Below are 15,388 nucleotides of genomic sequence, written 5' to 3' on the forward strand. Positions count from 1 at the left end.
CCCTCTATACCCATTTTGTTGTGAGTCTTTATCATGAATGGATGTTGAATTTTGTCAAATGCTTTTTCAGCATCTATGGAGATGATCATGTGGTTTTTGTCCTTCTCTTTGTTGATGTGGTGGATGATGTTGATGGATTTTCAATTGTTGTACCATCCTTGCATCCCTGGGATGAATCCCACTTGGTCATGTTGTATGATTCTTTTGATGTATTTTTGAATTCTGTTTGCTAATATTTTGTTGAGTATTTTTGCATCAATGTTCATCAGGGATATGGTCTGTAATTTTCTTTTTTTGTGGTGTCTTTGCCTGGTTTTGGTATTAGAGTGATGCTGGCTTCATAAAATAAATTTGGAAGTATTCCCTCCTCTTCTACTTTTTGGAAAACTCTAAGGAGAATGGGTATTATGTCTTCTCTAAATGTCTGATAAAATTCAGCAGTGAATCCATCTGGTCTGTGGGTTTTTTTCTTGGGTAGTTTTTTGATTGCCGATACAATTTCGTTGCTGGTAAGTGGTTTGTTTAGATTTTCTGTTTCTTCCTGGGTCAGTCTTGGAAGGTTGCATTTTTCTAGAAAGTTGTCCATTTCTTCTAGGTTATCCAGTTTGTTAGCATATAGTTTCTCATCTTACAAAGATTTTTTACTGCATTGTGGGTTAGTGTTCCAACCACTGAATTGTTCAACATTCAACTGCAATTCTACTGTTGATACTCTACTTGATATTATTTTGATCTTTTGAGTATTATTGAAATTTATTTTATTATCTAGAATATGGGCTATCCTGGTAAATATACCATTTGCACTTGAGTTTATATTACATCATCATTCAGTTAAGTGTTCTATCAATAACAATTAAGTTATTTTTGATTTTGTCTAGTTTTTATATCAACTGTTGAAATAAAGGAATACTAAAATCTCTAACAGTGATTGTGCAATTGTTTATTTTCATCTTTCACTCTGTGAATTGTTGTTCCCTGTAAATGAAGCTCTGTTACTCAGTGCATACACATTTATGTTTACTATGTCTCTTCTTAATTAATTAACCCTTTTCTGATCAAACTGGTACGCCATATCAAAGAATAATAAATATGTTTCTTTTACCTTCATGTATTCCTTTTCCAGTGCTCTTCCCTTCTGTTAGAAATGGCATAAAACTAAATGTGATTTATTCCTAAAGGAATTAACATTTAAACAAAAAGGTATTAACAAAAAGTCTACATGTCAGAACATGTATCAGGAAGTTACTCCAGCTGGGGTGAGGAGGGGGATTAAGAAAGAATGGGCTCTGGTTCACTTCAAAAAAATGCAGAAAAAGTTTTCAACCAACCAATAAAATTAAGACAAATGTAAGGAAAGCCTAATATGCACATAACTTGCTTAGGTGATGTCCAGGAAAGGATGTGAACCCTGTAGTACTCAGCTAATGAGGAACCAGGGAAAGAACACGCATGCTAAGGATTAAGTTGCTTGTTGTAACCACCCTGAGTATACCTGCTCACCAGACATCCCATCTTGCAAGACCGCCATTAAAGTCTTGCTCCACTGTTCTCTTTGTCTCCATGTACACTTATTGAGTTTGGATCAGTCAGTGTGTTTCTCACATTTTCTTTATGTAGATCTAAGTTTCTGACCTATATAATTTTCCTTCTCTCTGAAAAACTTTTAACATTCCTTTCAAGGCAAGCCAACTGGCAACAAATCCCCTCAATTTTGTGAGTCTGAGAAAGTCTTTATTACTCCTTCACTTTTGAAGGATAATTTCATGGAGTACAGAATCCTAGGTTAGGGGCCTGTAAGTCCAGGGAGAGGAAATCCCAGAGCAAAGTACCTCTGAAACTGAAATCAGTCAAAGGGAGAAATAAAGTTTAAAACCCGTTTATTGTTTACAAACTGCAGTCTGGGTTGGTCTGTCTTTCCTGCTCCAGCAGAAGCAAAACCAGCACTCCCTCCAACCTCTCAGGTTCAGATAAGCCCTCCAGTTGCCCAGGTAATTATCCATTGATATGGAGATGAACTTCTCTCCACCCCTGAGGATGCACATGCTCTAAGGCCATGCATGTGCCTGGAAAATTACCATCTGGAAATATTACAGTTTTACCCACATGGTCTTTTTCACTCAATAATTTAAATACTTCACTCTTTTCTTGCTTATGTGGTTTTGAGATACCAATATAATTCTTACCTTGTCTTTCTGTAAGTAAAGTAGTTTCTTTCCCTCTGTCTTCTTTCAAGATTTTTTCTTTTATTTTCTGTAATTTGAATATGACATGCTAAGTGTGGTTTTTCTTTTTTAGCATTTACCAATCATGGTGTCTCTGAGCTTTCTGGATCTGGGTTTGGTGTCTGACATCATCTGGGGAATTTCTTAGTCATTATTGTTTCAAATATTTCTTCTTTCTCTCTTTCTTCTTCTGGGTTTTCAAATTACTTATTTGTTACACCTTTTGTAGTTATCCCACAGAACTTGAATATTCTGTTCTGCTTTTTTCAGAATTTTTTCTCTTTGCTTTTCAATCTTAGGGGTTTTAGTTGCTATATCCTCAAGCTTAGAGACTTTTTCACTCAGCCATAGCTAGTCTACTAATAAGTCCACCATTGGTATTCTTTATTTCTGTTACAGTGTTTTTGATCTGTAGCATTTTTAAAAACTCCTCCTTAGTATTTCCATCTCTCTGCTTACATTGCCTCTGTGTTCTTTTGTGCCATGGATTATATTCATTAGAGCCCTTAGAATCTTAACTATAACTGTTTTAAATTCAAGGTATTATCATCTAGCATTCCTGCCATGTCTGAGTCTGTTTTTGACACTTGTTCAGTCTCTCCAAACTGTGTTTTTTGCCTTTAATATGCTTTTTAATCTTTATCTGATACCTAATATGATGTAGCAGGTAAAAGAAGCTGCTGTAATTAACCCAAACATATATGGTCAATTAATATATGATAAAGTAGCCATGGACATACAATGGGGAAATGACAGCCTCTTCAACAGCTGGTGCTGGCAAAACTGGAGAGCTACATGCAAGAGAATGAAACTGGATCATTGTCTAACCCCATACACAAAAGTAAACTCAAAATGGATCAAGGACCTGAATGTAAGTCATGAAACTATAAAAATCTTAGAAAAAAATTGGCAAAAATGTTTTGGACATAAACATGAGCAACTTCTTCATGAACATATCTTCCCGGGCAAGGGACACAAAAGCAAAAATGAGCAAGTGGGACTATATCAAGCTGAAAAACTTCTGTACAGCAAAGGACACCATCAGCAGAACAAAAGACATCCTACAGTATGGGAGAATATATTCATAAATGACATATTTGATAAATGGTTGACATTCAACATACATAAAGAGCTCATGAACCTCAACAAACAAAAAGCAAATAATCCAATTAAAAAATGGGCAGAGGAGTTGAACAGATACTTCTCCAAAGAAGAAATTCAGATGGCCAACAGGCACATGAAAAGATGCTCCACATCACTAATCATCAGAGAAATGCAAATTTAAACCACAATGAGATATCACCTCACACCAGTTAAGATGACCAACATCCAAAAGACAAACAACAACAAATGTTGGTGAGAATGTGGAGAAAGGGGAACCCTCCTACACTGCTGGTGGGAATGTAAATTAGTTCAACCACTGTGGAAAGCAGTATGGAGTTTCCCCAAAAAAACTCAAAATAGAAATACCGTTTGACCCAGGAATTCCACTCCTAGAAATTTACCCTAAGAATGCAGGAGCCCAGTTTGAAAAAGACATATGCATTCCTATGTTTATCACAGCACTATTTACAATAGCCAAGAAATGGAAACAACCTAAGTGTCCATCAGTAGATGAATGGACAGAGAAGATGTGGCACATATACACAATGGAATATTATTCATCCAGAAGAAGAAAGCAAATCCTACCATTTGCAACAACATGGATGGAGCTAGAGGGTATTATGCTCAGTGATACAAGCCAGATGGAGAAAGACAAGTATCAGATGATTTCACTCATCTGTGAAGTAAAAGAACAAAGCAAAAACTGAAGGAACAAAAGCAGCAGACTCACAGAACCCAAGAATGGACTAACAGTTACCAAAGAGATAGGGACTGGGGAAGATGGGTGAGAAGGGAGGGATAAAGCGGGAAAAAAGGGGGCATTATGATTAGCATGTGTAATGATTAGCATGGAGGCGGGCACAGGGAGGGCTGTACAACACAGAGAAGATAAGTAATGACTGTATAACATCTTACTATGCTCATGGACAGTGACTGTAATGGGGTATGTGGTGGGGACTTGATAATGGGGGGAGTCTAGTAACCATAATGTTGCTCATGTAATTGTAGATTAATGATACCAAAATAACAAAAAAAGAAACTGCTGTAAACAGCCATTAGTAGTGTTTTGGTGACATGTGCGGGAAAGGGAAGTATTCTGTGGTCCTCTCATTCAGTCTTAGTCTTTGGGCAAGCATGTGCTCCTGGGCTGTGATCTTCACCACTGCTTCTCAGCCCCCTCCGTCTCAGGTGGGACAGATGGCTAGCGGGATGGGAGTGAGGACTTCCTGTTCTCCAGGTCAATTAGGCTCTGGTAACATAGTTTACCCCTGAGGGCAGGCCTTGTTCAGAAGAAGGAAGTACTGTGGTATTTCAAACTCGCTCCTTTTCCCTTCCCAAGCCAGAGCTTGAGGGGATTTTTCTCTGATGCTCACTGTAAGAACCTAGTCAGGCTCCTGGCAAGAAAGTCCACAAAAGTGTGGGGCCTTCCTAAGAGTGGGCTCCTTGGAGTATTCTCCCTCAGGCTTGTCCCTACCAAGCCTCCTGTTGTTTGTCAGTTATGGTCAGGTTTCCCTCCCCCACAATCGTTCCCGGGGCAGTTTCTGCTTATAGGTTTCTGCTCCAATAAGCTGTGATTCCCTGTATTCACCTTTTTGTCTCTCCAGTTTGAGGATAGCAGCTTCCCCTGTGATTGTCAATTCTCTTATAGATCTAAGAGTTGTCGCTTTTTCAGTATGCTCAATTTTTCACTTCATATGATGCAGTGACACCTTCATGCTTTTTACATGTGGAACCAGAAACCTGAAGTCCTCGACTCATTATTTTCATTTTTGGTCACTCTCTGAACTCAGCCTAGGCATTCTCAGGGGAACCTCTCTAACTGCCATGCCTGAGGTAGGTCTCCCCACTGTTTGCTTTCCTGGCACCTTATGCCTCCTCTCATCTAGCAGTTCATTCATTCATTTATTCATAAACGTGTAGTGAACAACCATTCTCCTAAGCATTGAGGAACCATTGTGAATAAGAAAGTCTCCTCTCTCAAAAGCTACTAAGTAGCTCTGGGGGACGGGGAGGATTCCTGGGGCAAAATACCTTTGAAACCAAAATCAGTCAAAGGGAGAAATAAAGTAGGAGAAACCCATTTATTTCTTACAAGCAGTCATCTACTCCTGCTCTCCTGTCTCCCTTTTTAGATTCTAAATGCCTGGAGGACAAGGTCCACAGTTTACTCATATTTGTATTCCCAATACTCAGTAATTGTTTAAGTAAGCAAATGAGTGAAATTTAGTAAGTGGAAAATTAAAGAAAGAGCATATCTGGTTGGAGCAATAAAAACATCCCAACAAAGAATAAAGTTGCAATGTGCTCAGGCCACTACAAATCATTTGGGATGCGGGGAGGCAGGACTGCATGTCATCAAGGACCTTGATGTCAGACCAGGGAGCTGGTCCTCACTCCGTGGACAGTGAGGACCCCAGAGTGGTGCCGAGAGGAGAGCAGCAGGCCAGGGAGCACAGGCAGCCCTCCCCAAGTCCCCCTGCTTCTCATAAGGGGTGACCATGAGCAAGTAATTCCCCTGACAGCGTTTCCTTAATTCCACACCTGCAGCTGAAAAGTATTTTTAAAATAATACTCTAAGCTTTGCAAATAAAGAATGTATTAACTTGGCAAATATTTTAAATACTTGCTATTCTGGGCAAGCCCAGTTCTTCCATGTGATTGATGGTCCCTAGGATCACCTCTCCCAGGGTACCAGCAAACCTGTCATGGCACCCAGCCTGAGAGCCCTAGTGATTAGCTGGGAGTGTCAGGCTCCCTACATGGGGGAGAGCTCTGAATCAGTGGCAGTTTCCTTGTCTGTGAAAAGAGTAGTGTTGGGGGAGCGTTGTGTGTTTTCTTCAGTCCTTGTCCCTGCCGCAACAAAGAATTGAAGGGCAGACACACAGTAGTGTAGCAGAGTAAAAGTTTTATTTAAAAGAGAAAAAGTATAGGCCATATTAGCAAGGAGAGGCATACTGAAAGGTTGGAGAGAGAAAGTTTAAAATTAAAACATTACGCAGTTTGAAAGTGCAGGCGACCTCAGAGAGAGGAGTGCCCCGAAAGGTTGAGGGTTCCCCCTTTTAAGGATTCTTCAGGAATGTGACTAACACCTGGGGGTGCAGACCTGTTAAGTGGTCTTTGGATACTTATAATTAACTTAACACAAGGGACTTCCTGCTCTGATTTCTCCCTGGGATACCTGGTGTTCTTGGTCTGGGAGCATATCAAACAAGGCTGCCTGCCCAGCCCCCAAGGTGAGCTGAATTATTGTCTGTTTGCCAAAGAGTAAATTAAGAATCTTACTTCTTAACTTCCTGGGTATTAAAATACAATCTTTAAGATGGAATCCTTCCTGCCTCTTACTCTGTTGTTTACTGCTGGGCCTGCATGCTAAATTAGTAGCCTAGGTTACAAACTACTTGATTAGGGCAGGAAGGAGAAAAAAAACAACATTAAGGTAAAGTTAAAAAATAACCTGGGCCTGCATGACTAACACAATAAAGACATGGCCTATGCTGAGGTGCCCTCCTTTACCTGGGGAATATTCAAACATTCCAGGCTAAGTTACTCCCGGCTTTGGAGTTTTAATTGATTAACTCTGGGTCTTTCTAATGGACTTTCCTGGCCTTTTTCTTTTTCTACCCCGCTCATATCTATTTTCTTGCCTAATACTTTTTTTTTAAGGAATCAAAAGAAATTTATATTTTGAATAAATTTTGTCCTGCCTAACACTTTTTGAAAATGAAAATTTAAATGTCTTAGAATTAAGCAATGAGACTTCAACATTATAAACCTTTTTATATAACAGGAATTAAAGGAGTGATAACATTTTACCCTTATGAAAATGTCAAAATGCAAATCACAGCTTGGATCCTCAATGATTCAAGTGTCTTATCTTACACAATAAGGGTCTAGTCAGTTTTATGATGAAATTCCTGTGGATATGCTGTCCTCAAGTCCTCCATTATCACTGCCATCAGCTCACACAGTGGGATAGTTGGCTGCCGTGGTGATTCCACAGTGATTGTTCTGGTGTTTGGGTATTTTAACGTAGCCATTCCCACCCCATTCTGGAACCAGTGGGAAGAAGAGCGTGTTTTCTGTTCTAAACAAAGACTAAAGTAACATTAGCTGCATTAATAATAACAACTAATACTTAAAGCAGGGTTTACCATGTATCAGGCACTATTCTAAGTACTGTTGAGACAGTGACAGTGGGTGTAGACAAAATAGGGTGAGGGCCTCCAGAAAAAGCAAGGCAGGATGTTTACAGTCAGAGCAATGTAACTACATGCAAGGAAACCCCCTACCAAAACTCTGTGTTAAACATTAAGCTCTAGAGTCATTCTCCAGTGAGATCAGTTAATATTCTCTAGATAAAGAAGAGTATCACGTTTTTATTATGCTAAGCATTTGTAATTAAATTTCTGTACAAATTTGAGGAGGGCATTGATAAGGCAGTGGCCACATGTAAGAGCCAGTATCAGAAGTAAGAGGGGACCTGCTACTGCTGATAATAAAGTTGTTAGCCATGGAGACCAACTGAAAAGGCATCTTGGACCTGAAACAAAGCTTGTAGGGAGGAAAGAAAGTTTTTATCATTTCGCTCAGCTAACAGATCAGCTCGCAAATTGGGAAAGATCAGGGGAGGCCTGCCAAACAGGATTTCAGATGGGGTCATGCCCAATCTATAGGGAGTCTTCCTGACCCTGAATAGAACGAAAAGGAGGAGAGTCACCCAGTCACCACCAGTTTCTAGGGTTAATTTGGTTAAAATCTCCTTAATGGTCCAAGTCATCCTTTCTACTTGACCTGAGCTTTGGGGATGATATGCACAGTGTAGCTTCCAATTAGTCCCCAATATATGACTCAGCCCTTGTGTTACTTGAGAGACGAAAGCTGGTCTGTTGTCTGACCCAATAAAAGCAGGAAGGCCATACCTTGGAATAATGTCTTCCAGGAATTTCTTGGCAACTACTACAGCAGTTTCTCTTTTGGTTGGAAAACCTTCTACCCATCTGGAAAAGGTATCTACCTAGTTCGGTGAAGCCAGGAATCCAGAGGCAGCACAGTCTGGCCTTGGTAGCTGGAAAACAGTCTCTTTTCTGGCCTGGGATAGCCATCAGTGTCCCCCTTTGAGTTTGTATCCCAAGTAAGTGACTTCTTCTAAACAGACTTGAGCTTTTTTGGCAGACGCTCGGGACCCTTATTTTCCCAGTGTCATAAGTAAATCTTTAGTGGCTGCTTGACATTCTGTTTCTGTCCAGGCAGCTATTAGTAAATCATCTACATATTGAAGCAGGCTCACCTCTGGGTGGAAACACCGGTACTCACTCAGATCTTCGTGGAGGGCCTCGTCGAAGATGGTCAGTGAGTTCTTGAATCCCTGAGGCAACCTGGTCCATGTTAGTTGACCATTCAATCCATCCTCCGGATCTCTCCATTCAAAAGCAAACAGCGGTTGACTCGAGGCGGCTAGCAGTAAGCTGAAGAAAGCGTCTTTTAGGTCTAGGACGGTCTATGTGACCCTGTCAGGTGGCAGATAGCTCAAAAGGGTGTAAGGGTTGGGGACTGTGGGGTGGATGTCGTCCACCCTTTTATTAATTTCCCACAAGTCCTGTACTGGATGGAAGTCATTTGTCCCTGGTTTCTTAACAAGCAGTAGAGGGGTGTTCCAAGGTGACTGGCACAGGACTAGAATTCCCACCTGTCGCAGGTGTCAGATATGAAGGGCAATGCCCACCTTTGCTTCTTGGGGGATCGGGTACTGCCACACACGGACAGGGGTGGCAGTGGCCTTTAGTTGGACAACTATTGGTGCCCGATGCTTTGCCCATCCAATGCCTCCCGTCTAGGCCCATACTTCCGGGATCTCTTTTAGCCATTTATGGGGGAGCTCATAGTGGTCTTTTTCTCTTCTTGGGCTAGTGTAAAGTCTATGTTCATCATTAAGCGATAAGGTAAGAATGCTGACGGGGGCTCCGCTCTGGTCGTTTACAGAAACCGAGTCGCCCTCAAAGTGGATGTGGGCTCCCACCTTGGATAGCAAATCTCTCCCCAGAAGTGGGTAGGGGCACTCAGAGATAACCATGAATGAGTGGGATACCCATCCCAATTTTAGGTCTATGGATCTTCGGGTAGTCCGTGAATATCGGTTAGATCCTGTGGCTCCCTGTACCCAGGACTGTTTGGGAGAAAAGGGCCCCATGGGGTTCTTAAGGATTGAATGTTCTGCTCCAGTGTCGACCATAAAAGTCACTGGCTTCCCCTCCATATTCAGGGTTACCCAAGGCTCGGGGAGGGGGGCCAAACCCCATCCCCCTCAGTCATCTAAGCTTTCTATCTGGAGGACCTTGGGTTGTTCCCTGGCTTCTCTCTTGGGGCATTCATTTTTCCAGTGGCCTCTCTCTTTGAAGTAGGCACACTGGTCTTTCTGCAGCGGGTTCTGGCCCTTGGGGGAGGCTTTGGGATCTCGAGGGCCCCGTTGTTCAGTCAGCCTTTTAAATTCTCGGTTCCGGGCAGGACCTTCTAATGAATTAGCCAACAAAATCTTAGCCAACCCGCGGGTCTGTCAGTCTTCTGGGGTGTCTTGGTTATTGAACACTTTCTCAGCTACTGCCAAAAGTTTGGCTAGCCTTTTTCCCTCAAAACCTTCTAATCTTTGTAACTTCTGCCTTATGTCTGGGGCCGACTGATTAACAAAGGCCAAACTTACTGCAGACAGGTTTTCAGCAGCTTTTGGGTCCAGGGGAGTGTAGGTCCTGTAGGCTTCCAGCAGTCTCCCAAGGAAAGCTCCAGGAGATTCTGTGGGCTCCTGTTTCACCTGACTTACTTTAGACAAATTGGTGGGACGGCGTGCTGCCACCCGGAGACCCCCCATCAGAATCTGGCAGTAGACAGTGAGCCTCTCCTTACCTTTGTCTGTATTGAAGTCCCAGTCAGGCCTACTTGAGGAGAACCTGATGCTTATAATATCTAAATCCATGGTTGGTCTCCCATCAACCCCTGGGACTAGTTTCTGGGCTTCAGTCAGGACTCTCTCTCTCTCTCTCTTCAGTAGTGAAGAGAACCTGTAAAAGCTGATGGCAGTCATCACAGGTGGGCTGGTGGGTGAAAAGGACTGAATCCAACAAGTTTATAAGTTTACTGGGTTTCTCAGAAGGGGGGGGTTCTGCATTTTCCAATTATACAAGTCACTGGTAGAGAAAGGCCAATGAACTAAGAACTGTTGGCCATGGGAGCCTGGTGGGCCCGCCGCCTGCAAAGGTAGGGCCACTGTGCCTGGGGTGTTCCCAGGAGCTCAATGGTCTCCAGAGTGAGTATGGGGAGAACTAATCAACATGGGTGGGTCCTCTGGGTCAGGTTCCTCTTCCATAGGTAAAGGTTCAGGAGGACTGGGGAGAGGAGCGGGTCCATATGGCAGTGGGTGGGGAAAGGATGGATCTTCTGAAGAAGGGCCTGAAGGGTGGAGGACAGGATAAAGAGGTGGGGCTGAAGGAATCAAGGGATTGGGATTTGACTTGCAGGGTGCCTTAGAGGAGCTTGGAGCTTTAGAGGAGGCGTGGCCATGAGGGTCGCCTTTAAAGGCAGAAGAAGGGGAGCCAGCTTAGGTCGGCTTTCCACTAGAGTCTGCCAAGTGGTGATGTAAGGAACCTGGTCAGGGTGGCCAGGAGATCCATATACAAGGTCCTTGACCCTGAAAATGGTGGGGAGGTCAAACGTGCCCTCCTCAGGCCACCTGACTCCAAACTTAGGCCATTTGTTCCTGCAAAAGATAGAAAGTTTACCCTTTTTGACAGCAAGACCAAGATTTTTAGCCTGGGTTCAAAAGTCACTGAAGCGAGATATGAAGATAGACAGAGGAGTAGAGGGAGTAGAGTGTGACTGGCCCATGCCGAAGAGAAACAAGAAGACAAGACAGACAAATATGTGTATACATGCAGAGAACACAATGTTAGGGCGCCTTTTTCCAAAAAGAAACCAGATGAAGAGGAACAGCCTCTCCCATAAAAGGGCTCCATCAGGGAGCAACCTCCCATCTCCTGCCAGACTGAAAAATAAAAGGCAAAAAAACAGAAGTGAGTGAGGGACGTCTCCATGCTCACCAAGGTGTGGGGAAAAATAGTGTGTCCACCTAGTTCCCTGACCTCCAGATCAGGTTTCCGCTGAAAAACGGCACAAATACAAGGACACATGGCACATAAACAGGCAATCAAACACTGCAGTCACACTCACACTTACCCGCACGCTCTGCACGGTCGCCGGTTATGGGAGCACAATCCCGGATGAGCCCCTAAATGTTGGGTCCGTGCAATCAACCTCTAAATAACTGGGAGACACGCGGATGCAAAAACAAGAGCATTTATTGGGTAGCCAGCATGCTGGGGTCTCACACTCGCAGGTGGAGACCCCAAAGTACAAGTTCATTCTCCTTTTATACACAGGAATGGGGTTGTGTGCAGAGTGGGCCGTGCGCAGAACGGGCCTAGATATGACCTGACCTTCACTGTAACCAACTTGTTCACCAACTATTTGGACCGGTTCCTTCTAGGTGGAGTGACACTCCTGACCGTCTGGTGGGCGAGCTGTCCACCTTCCACTGGCCGGGAGCATCCGGCCAGCCCTGGCAACTTAAATTTTTGTAACTCTTGTAACTTCTTCTTGATGTGACCTGTCTTTTACAAAATGAAGTCACTTATAAAATGGAGTAGCTCATGTCAAGACTCTTTAGTCAGGACTCTTCAGGTATCCCAGGGAAAAATCAGAGCAGGAAGTTCCTTGTGTTAAGTTAATTCTAAATATTCAGGGCCCACTTAACAAGTCCACACCCTTAAGCCTTTTTTCACGTCCCCAAAACTCCTCAACTGCCTATAAAATCCTTAGACAATGCACCACTACAGACTCTCTTGTCCCCTAGGGGCTCTCCTGTCCCCTCCTGGCGTGAGCCAGGAGCTCTGTTCTCTCACTGTATCTCTCAATAAAAGCCTTTCCCTGGCTCTCCTACCTTGGGTGTTTGCTAAATTCATTCTTTGACTCTGCAAACAAGAACCCTGGCATCACTGTTACATATATTTATGTTAAATGTTAAGATGAGTACCTGCAGGTCCTTAACATAAAATCTTAATTGTCATAAGTCTTACTTCCTGTGAGTCCTTAACTTTTTAGGATAGCAAAGTGAGCAAAACTAGGATTCTAATGCAGCAGTCTGTCTACAGGCTTATAACCTCATCTCAAGTAAAGAACTTTAGCTTGAAAATTGATCCCAAGAACCCTCAAGGCCTCTGAGAGCTGAGAAGCAGAATGCAAAGCCAGGGCACCATGTGGTAACATGAAGGATGCACGGGCCATGGGCTCTTGGACAATCTTTCAGATTTAAAGAATCAGCAGAGGCAGATGCTTCTGTGAACTATGCCTTATTGAAAAATCCAAGACAGAGAAAGGAAACCAGGCCTTAACAACACAGGTGCAAAATCCTTTATGGGAAATCCTTGGGGCCAGATGTGTTTCTGAATTAAGAAAATGTTCAGAATTTGGAAATGCAATAGTACAAATAGTTAATAACCCCAATAAGCTTGCTACAGAATCATATAATCAAACATCAGTACTTCTGTGCTCACTCTAAGTGGGAGAAAGACTTCTGGGACTTCCAAAGTAAGCTATTTGACTTGAAACCAAATACTACTTCCACATGAAAATCCCTTTTTCAATTGAAAATATAACATTTCGAGTTTTATTACCTGTTCTTGACAAGCCAGAATTTGTTATTTGAATCTGTTCCTTCAAGGCCATAGCCAACCAGCAGAACGCCATGATCTAGGTCTTTGCTGCTGCACTGTGGGTCATAATAAATGCCTGGCAGAGTAAAATTCCAACTTGGGGTGAGAAACTCCAACTGACACGTGACAGTAACCCACCCTGACAACCACAGTTAAGAGAGGCATCTCCAAGTTCAGTGAAATATCATAAACAAGTTCCAAATAAGATGTAAATATTTGCCAAAAAATAGTAATGGCCAATAAAAAGGAAAAAGCCAAACAACTCACAAGATACCACCTAAATCCAAGATATCTTCTACTTAAAAGTTTTCCAGTAGTAAGATCTACTTATCAAAGATCACTCATATTTGCTGGTATTAATTAGCATAAGCCTTTCTACTCTTAGAATGCCAACTAAGGAAATAAGACAAAACAAAACAATACTTAGACTAATTTCAGTAAAAATCTTTTGGAAGGCCCAACACCTGGAAAATAGTCACATAAATTAGATTCTAGGATTACATAGCCACTTAGAAATATTCATGAAGAGTTTGTTACTATAAGAAAACGCTTAAAGTATAATGTCAAATGGGAACATCACTGTATTACATGCACACACTCAAAATTTTACAATCCTGGGAAGCAGGACCTCACACTGGAAACTCAGTCATGGTGGTGGTTTCCAGTTCTGCCTGCCTGAATTTCCACAGTGAGGAGACAAACACGTCTACCTGCTTTATAGAACTGGAACGACTCATGCCTGGCATCGATGGCAACAGAGATGGGCGACACTGCCGCCATGGCCTTCATGAGGGCCTTCTCCCTCCGAGGGATGCCCACGAAGCCTGTGTCGTTGGCAGTGGCAAACTCAGGCTTGTAGTTACAGGCATCTGTGTCCTTTTAAAGGCAAATGGGAAAGAAACTTGATGGCCACCATCCACCTCCTGGGGAACATGAGTTCCAGGTCCACAAAACAGCAGTTTGCAGCTTAATGATTTCCAAGAACTTTGTTATAAAGCAGCCCAGAAAGCAAAAACTTTCAGTTGGTTTGAAATGGAAAAATTAGTTTCTTCAGTGAGACCCCTTGGGGCTGTCCATAAGACACTTTTCACCATGGAGAAGTCTGCATTATATGCAGAACATTGATATATTCTCCATGTTCCACAGAAGTAAGAACAGCTATACTGCTAACTTTGCAAAAGCTGGTAATTCACAATGACAGTTCTGGCAGTTGGCAAAGAATGTGAATGCTGAATAAAGGTGCCTGTTAGCTCTGAAAATTAACTTTGAAAGCAGAGATGGAATAACAAGATAAGGAGCCTCATTTACCCTTGCAAGGGTAAGGATAGGATTCCTCTGAGTCCAGGCCTCCATTGTCCTTATACTGGAAGTCATTGTCCATTAGGCCACCATTGCAGCCCTCATTGCCTTAAGACCGAGAGCAACCCACCAGGTTCTGCTCACTCAGGGGAACAAGTTTACCAGTTTTCCAGAACATCTGTCCTTCCAGGGCACCAGTTGCACTAAAAGCCCAGCAAGAACCATTCCATGTGACTTTGAGCTGGACCTGGCCTCTGGGACCCCAGGCCACTGGGTTGGCTGCCACGCACCGGGCACTGAGGGACCTGCAGAGCCAGTGCCCTGGCAGTGTGAGCGCTGATGGATGCACCCACTGCAACCCTCATGGTGGTCTACCTGGTGCCAACCACCTGCAACTGTCAGTGGGTGGTCCCATGTGCTGGAAATTCCACCACGCCCTTTGACCTTTGGTGAGGTCTCCTGGGCAGGGGTCCCGGCTGCCCCTGGTGGGCAGAGCTTTGTGATACGTGCCCAGGTGACATCGCAATTGCAGTTGCTAGGCAGCTGACTCAATGTGTGCTTCTCATCGAGAGGAGTCAGAAGCAATGGAGATGCTCTCCTAGTTTCATACTCTATTCTTGGATCCTTTGGCGCACAATTGATTGCCTGTATGGGCAATTTCCTTCCTAAGTTCCATGCCCCACCCAGCTGCTGTCCCCAGCCCCGCCATCATCATCCTCTGCTTCCCCCACCCTGGGACACTGCCCCTCCTGCCAGGGAGCACCCCACCATTCCCGCACCTGCTGACTGCCTCTGGTCACGGGCTGATCGCAACAGCTCGTGTGCCACAATCGGGGGCTTTTCCATCCAGCCTCGGAGGCCACATCCTATCCAGCAGCCCAGATGCTCCCCTCTGGGCATCCTGCCCTTGATGAACTGGAGAGACCCGCCAAGGTAGCCCACACTCTCAGCACATAATTCCAGGATGTTTGGATACTTACTAGCCAGGAGCATCGCTTCTCTTTCAGG

The 15,388-nt window shown here is 43.5% G+C and overlaps 1 pseudogene; it reads right to left on the reverse strand.

Annotated features, from left to right (window-relative positions):
• Positions 1-6,786: 6,786 nt before the first annotated feature.
• Positions 6,787-15,373, reverse strand: LOC118913588 (procathepsin L-like; annotated as a pseudogene).
• Between the last annotated feature and the right edge of the window lie 15 nt (positions 15,374-15,388).

Source organism: Manis pentadactyla, chromosome 9 (assembly GCF_030020395.1).
Source record: "Manis pentadactyla isolate mManPen7 chromosome 9, mManPen7.hap1, whole genome shotgun sequence".
In the NCBI taxonomy this organism is placed as follows: Eukaryota; Metazoa; Chordata; class Mammalia; order Pholidota; family Manidae; genus Manis; species Manis pentadactyla.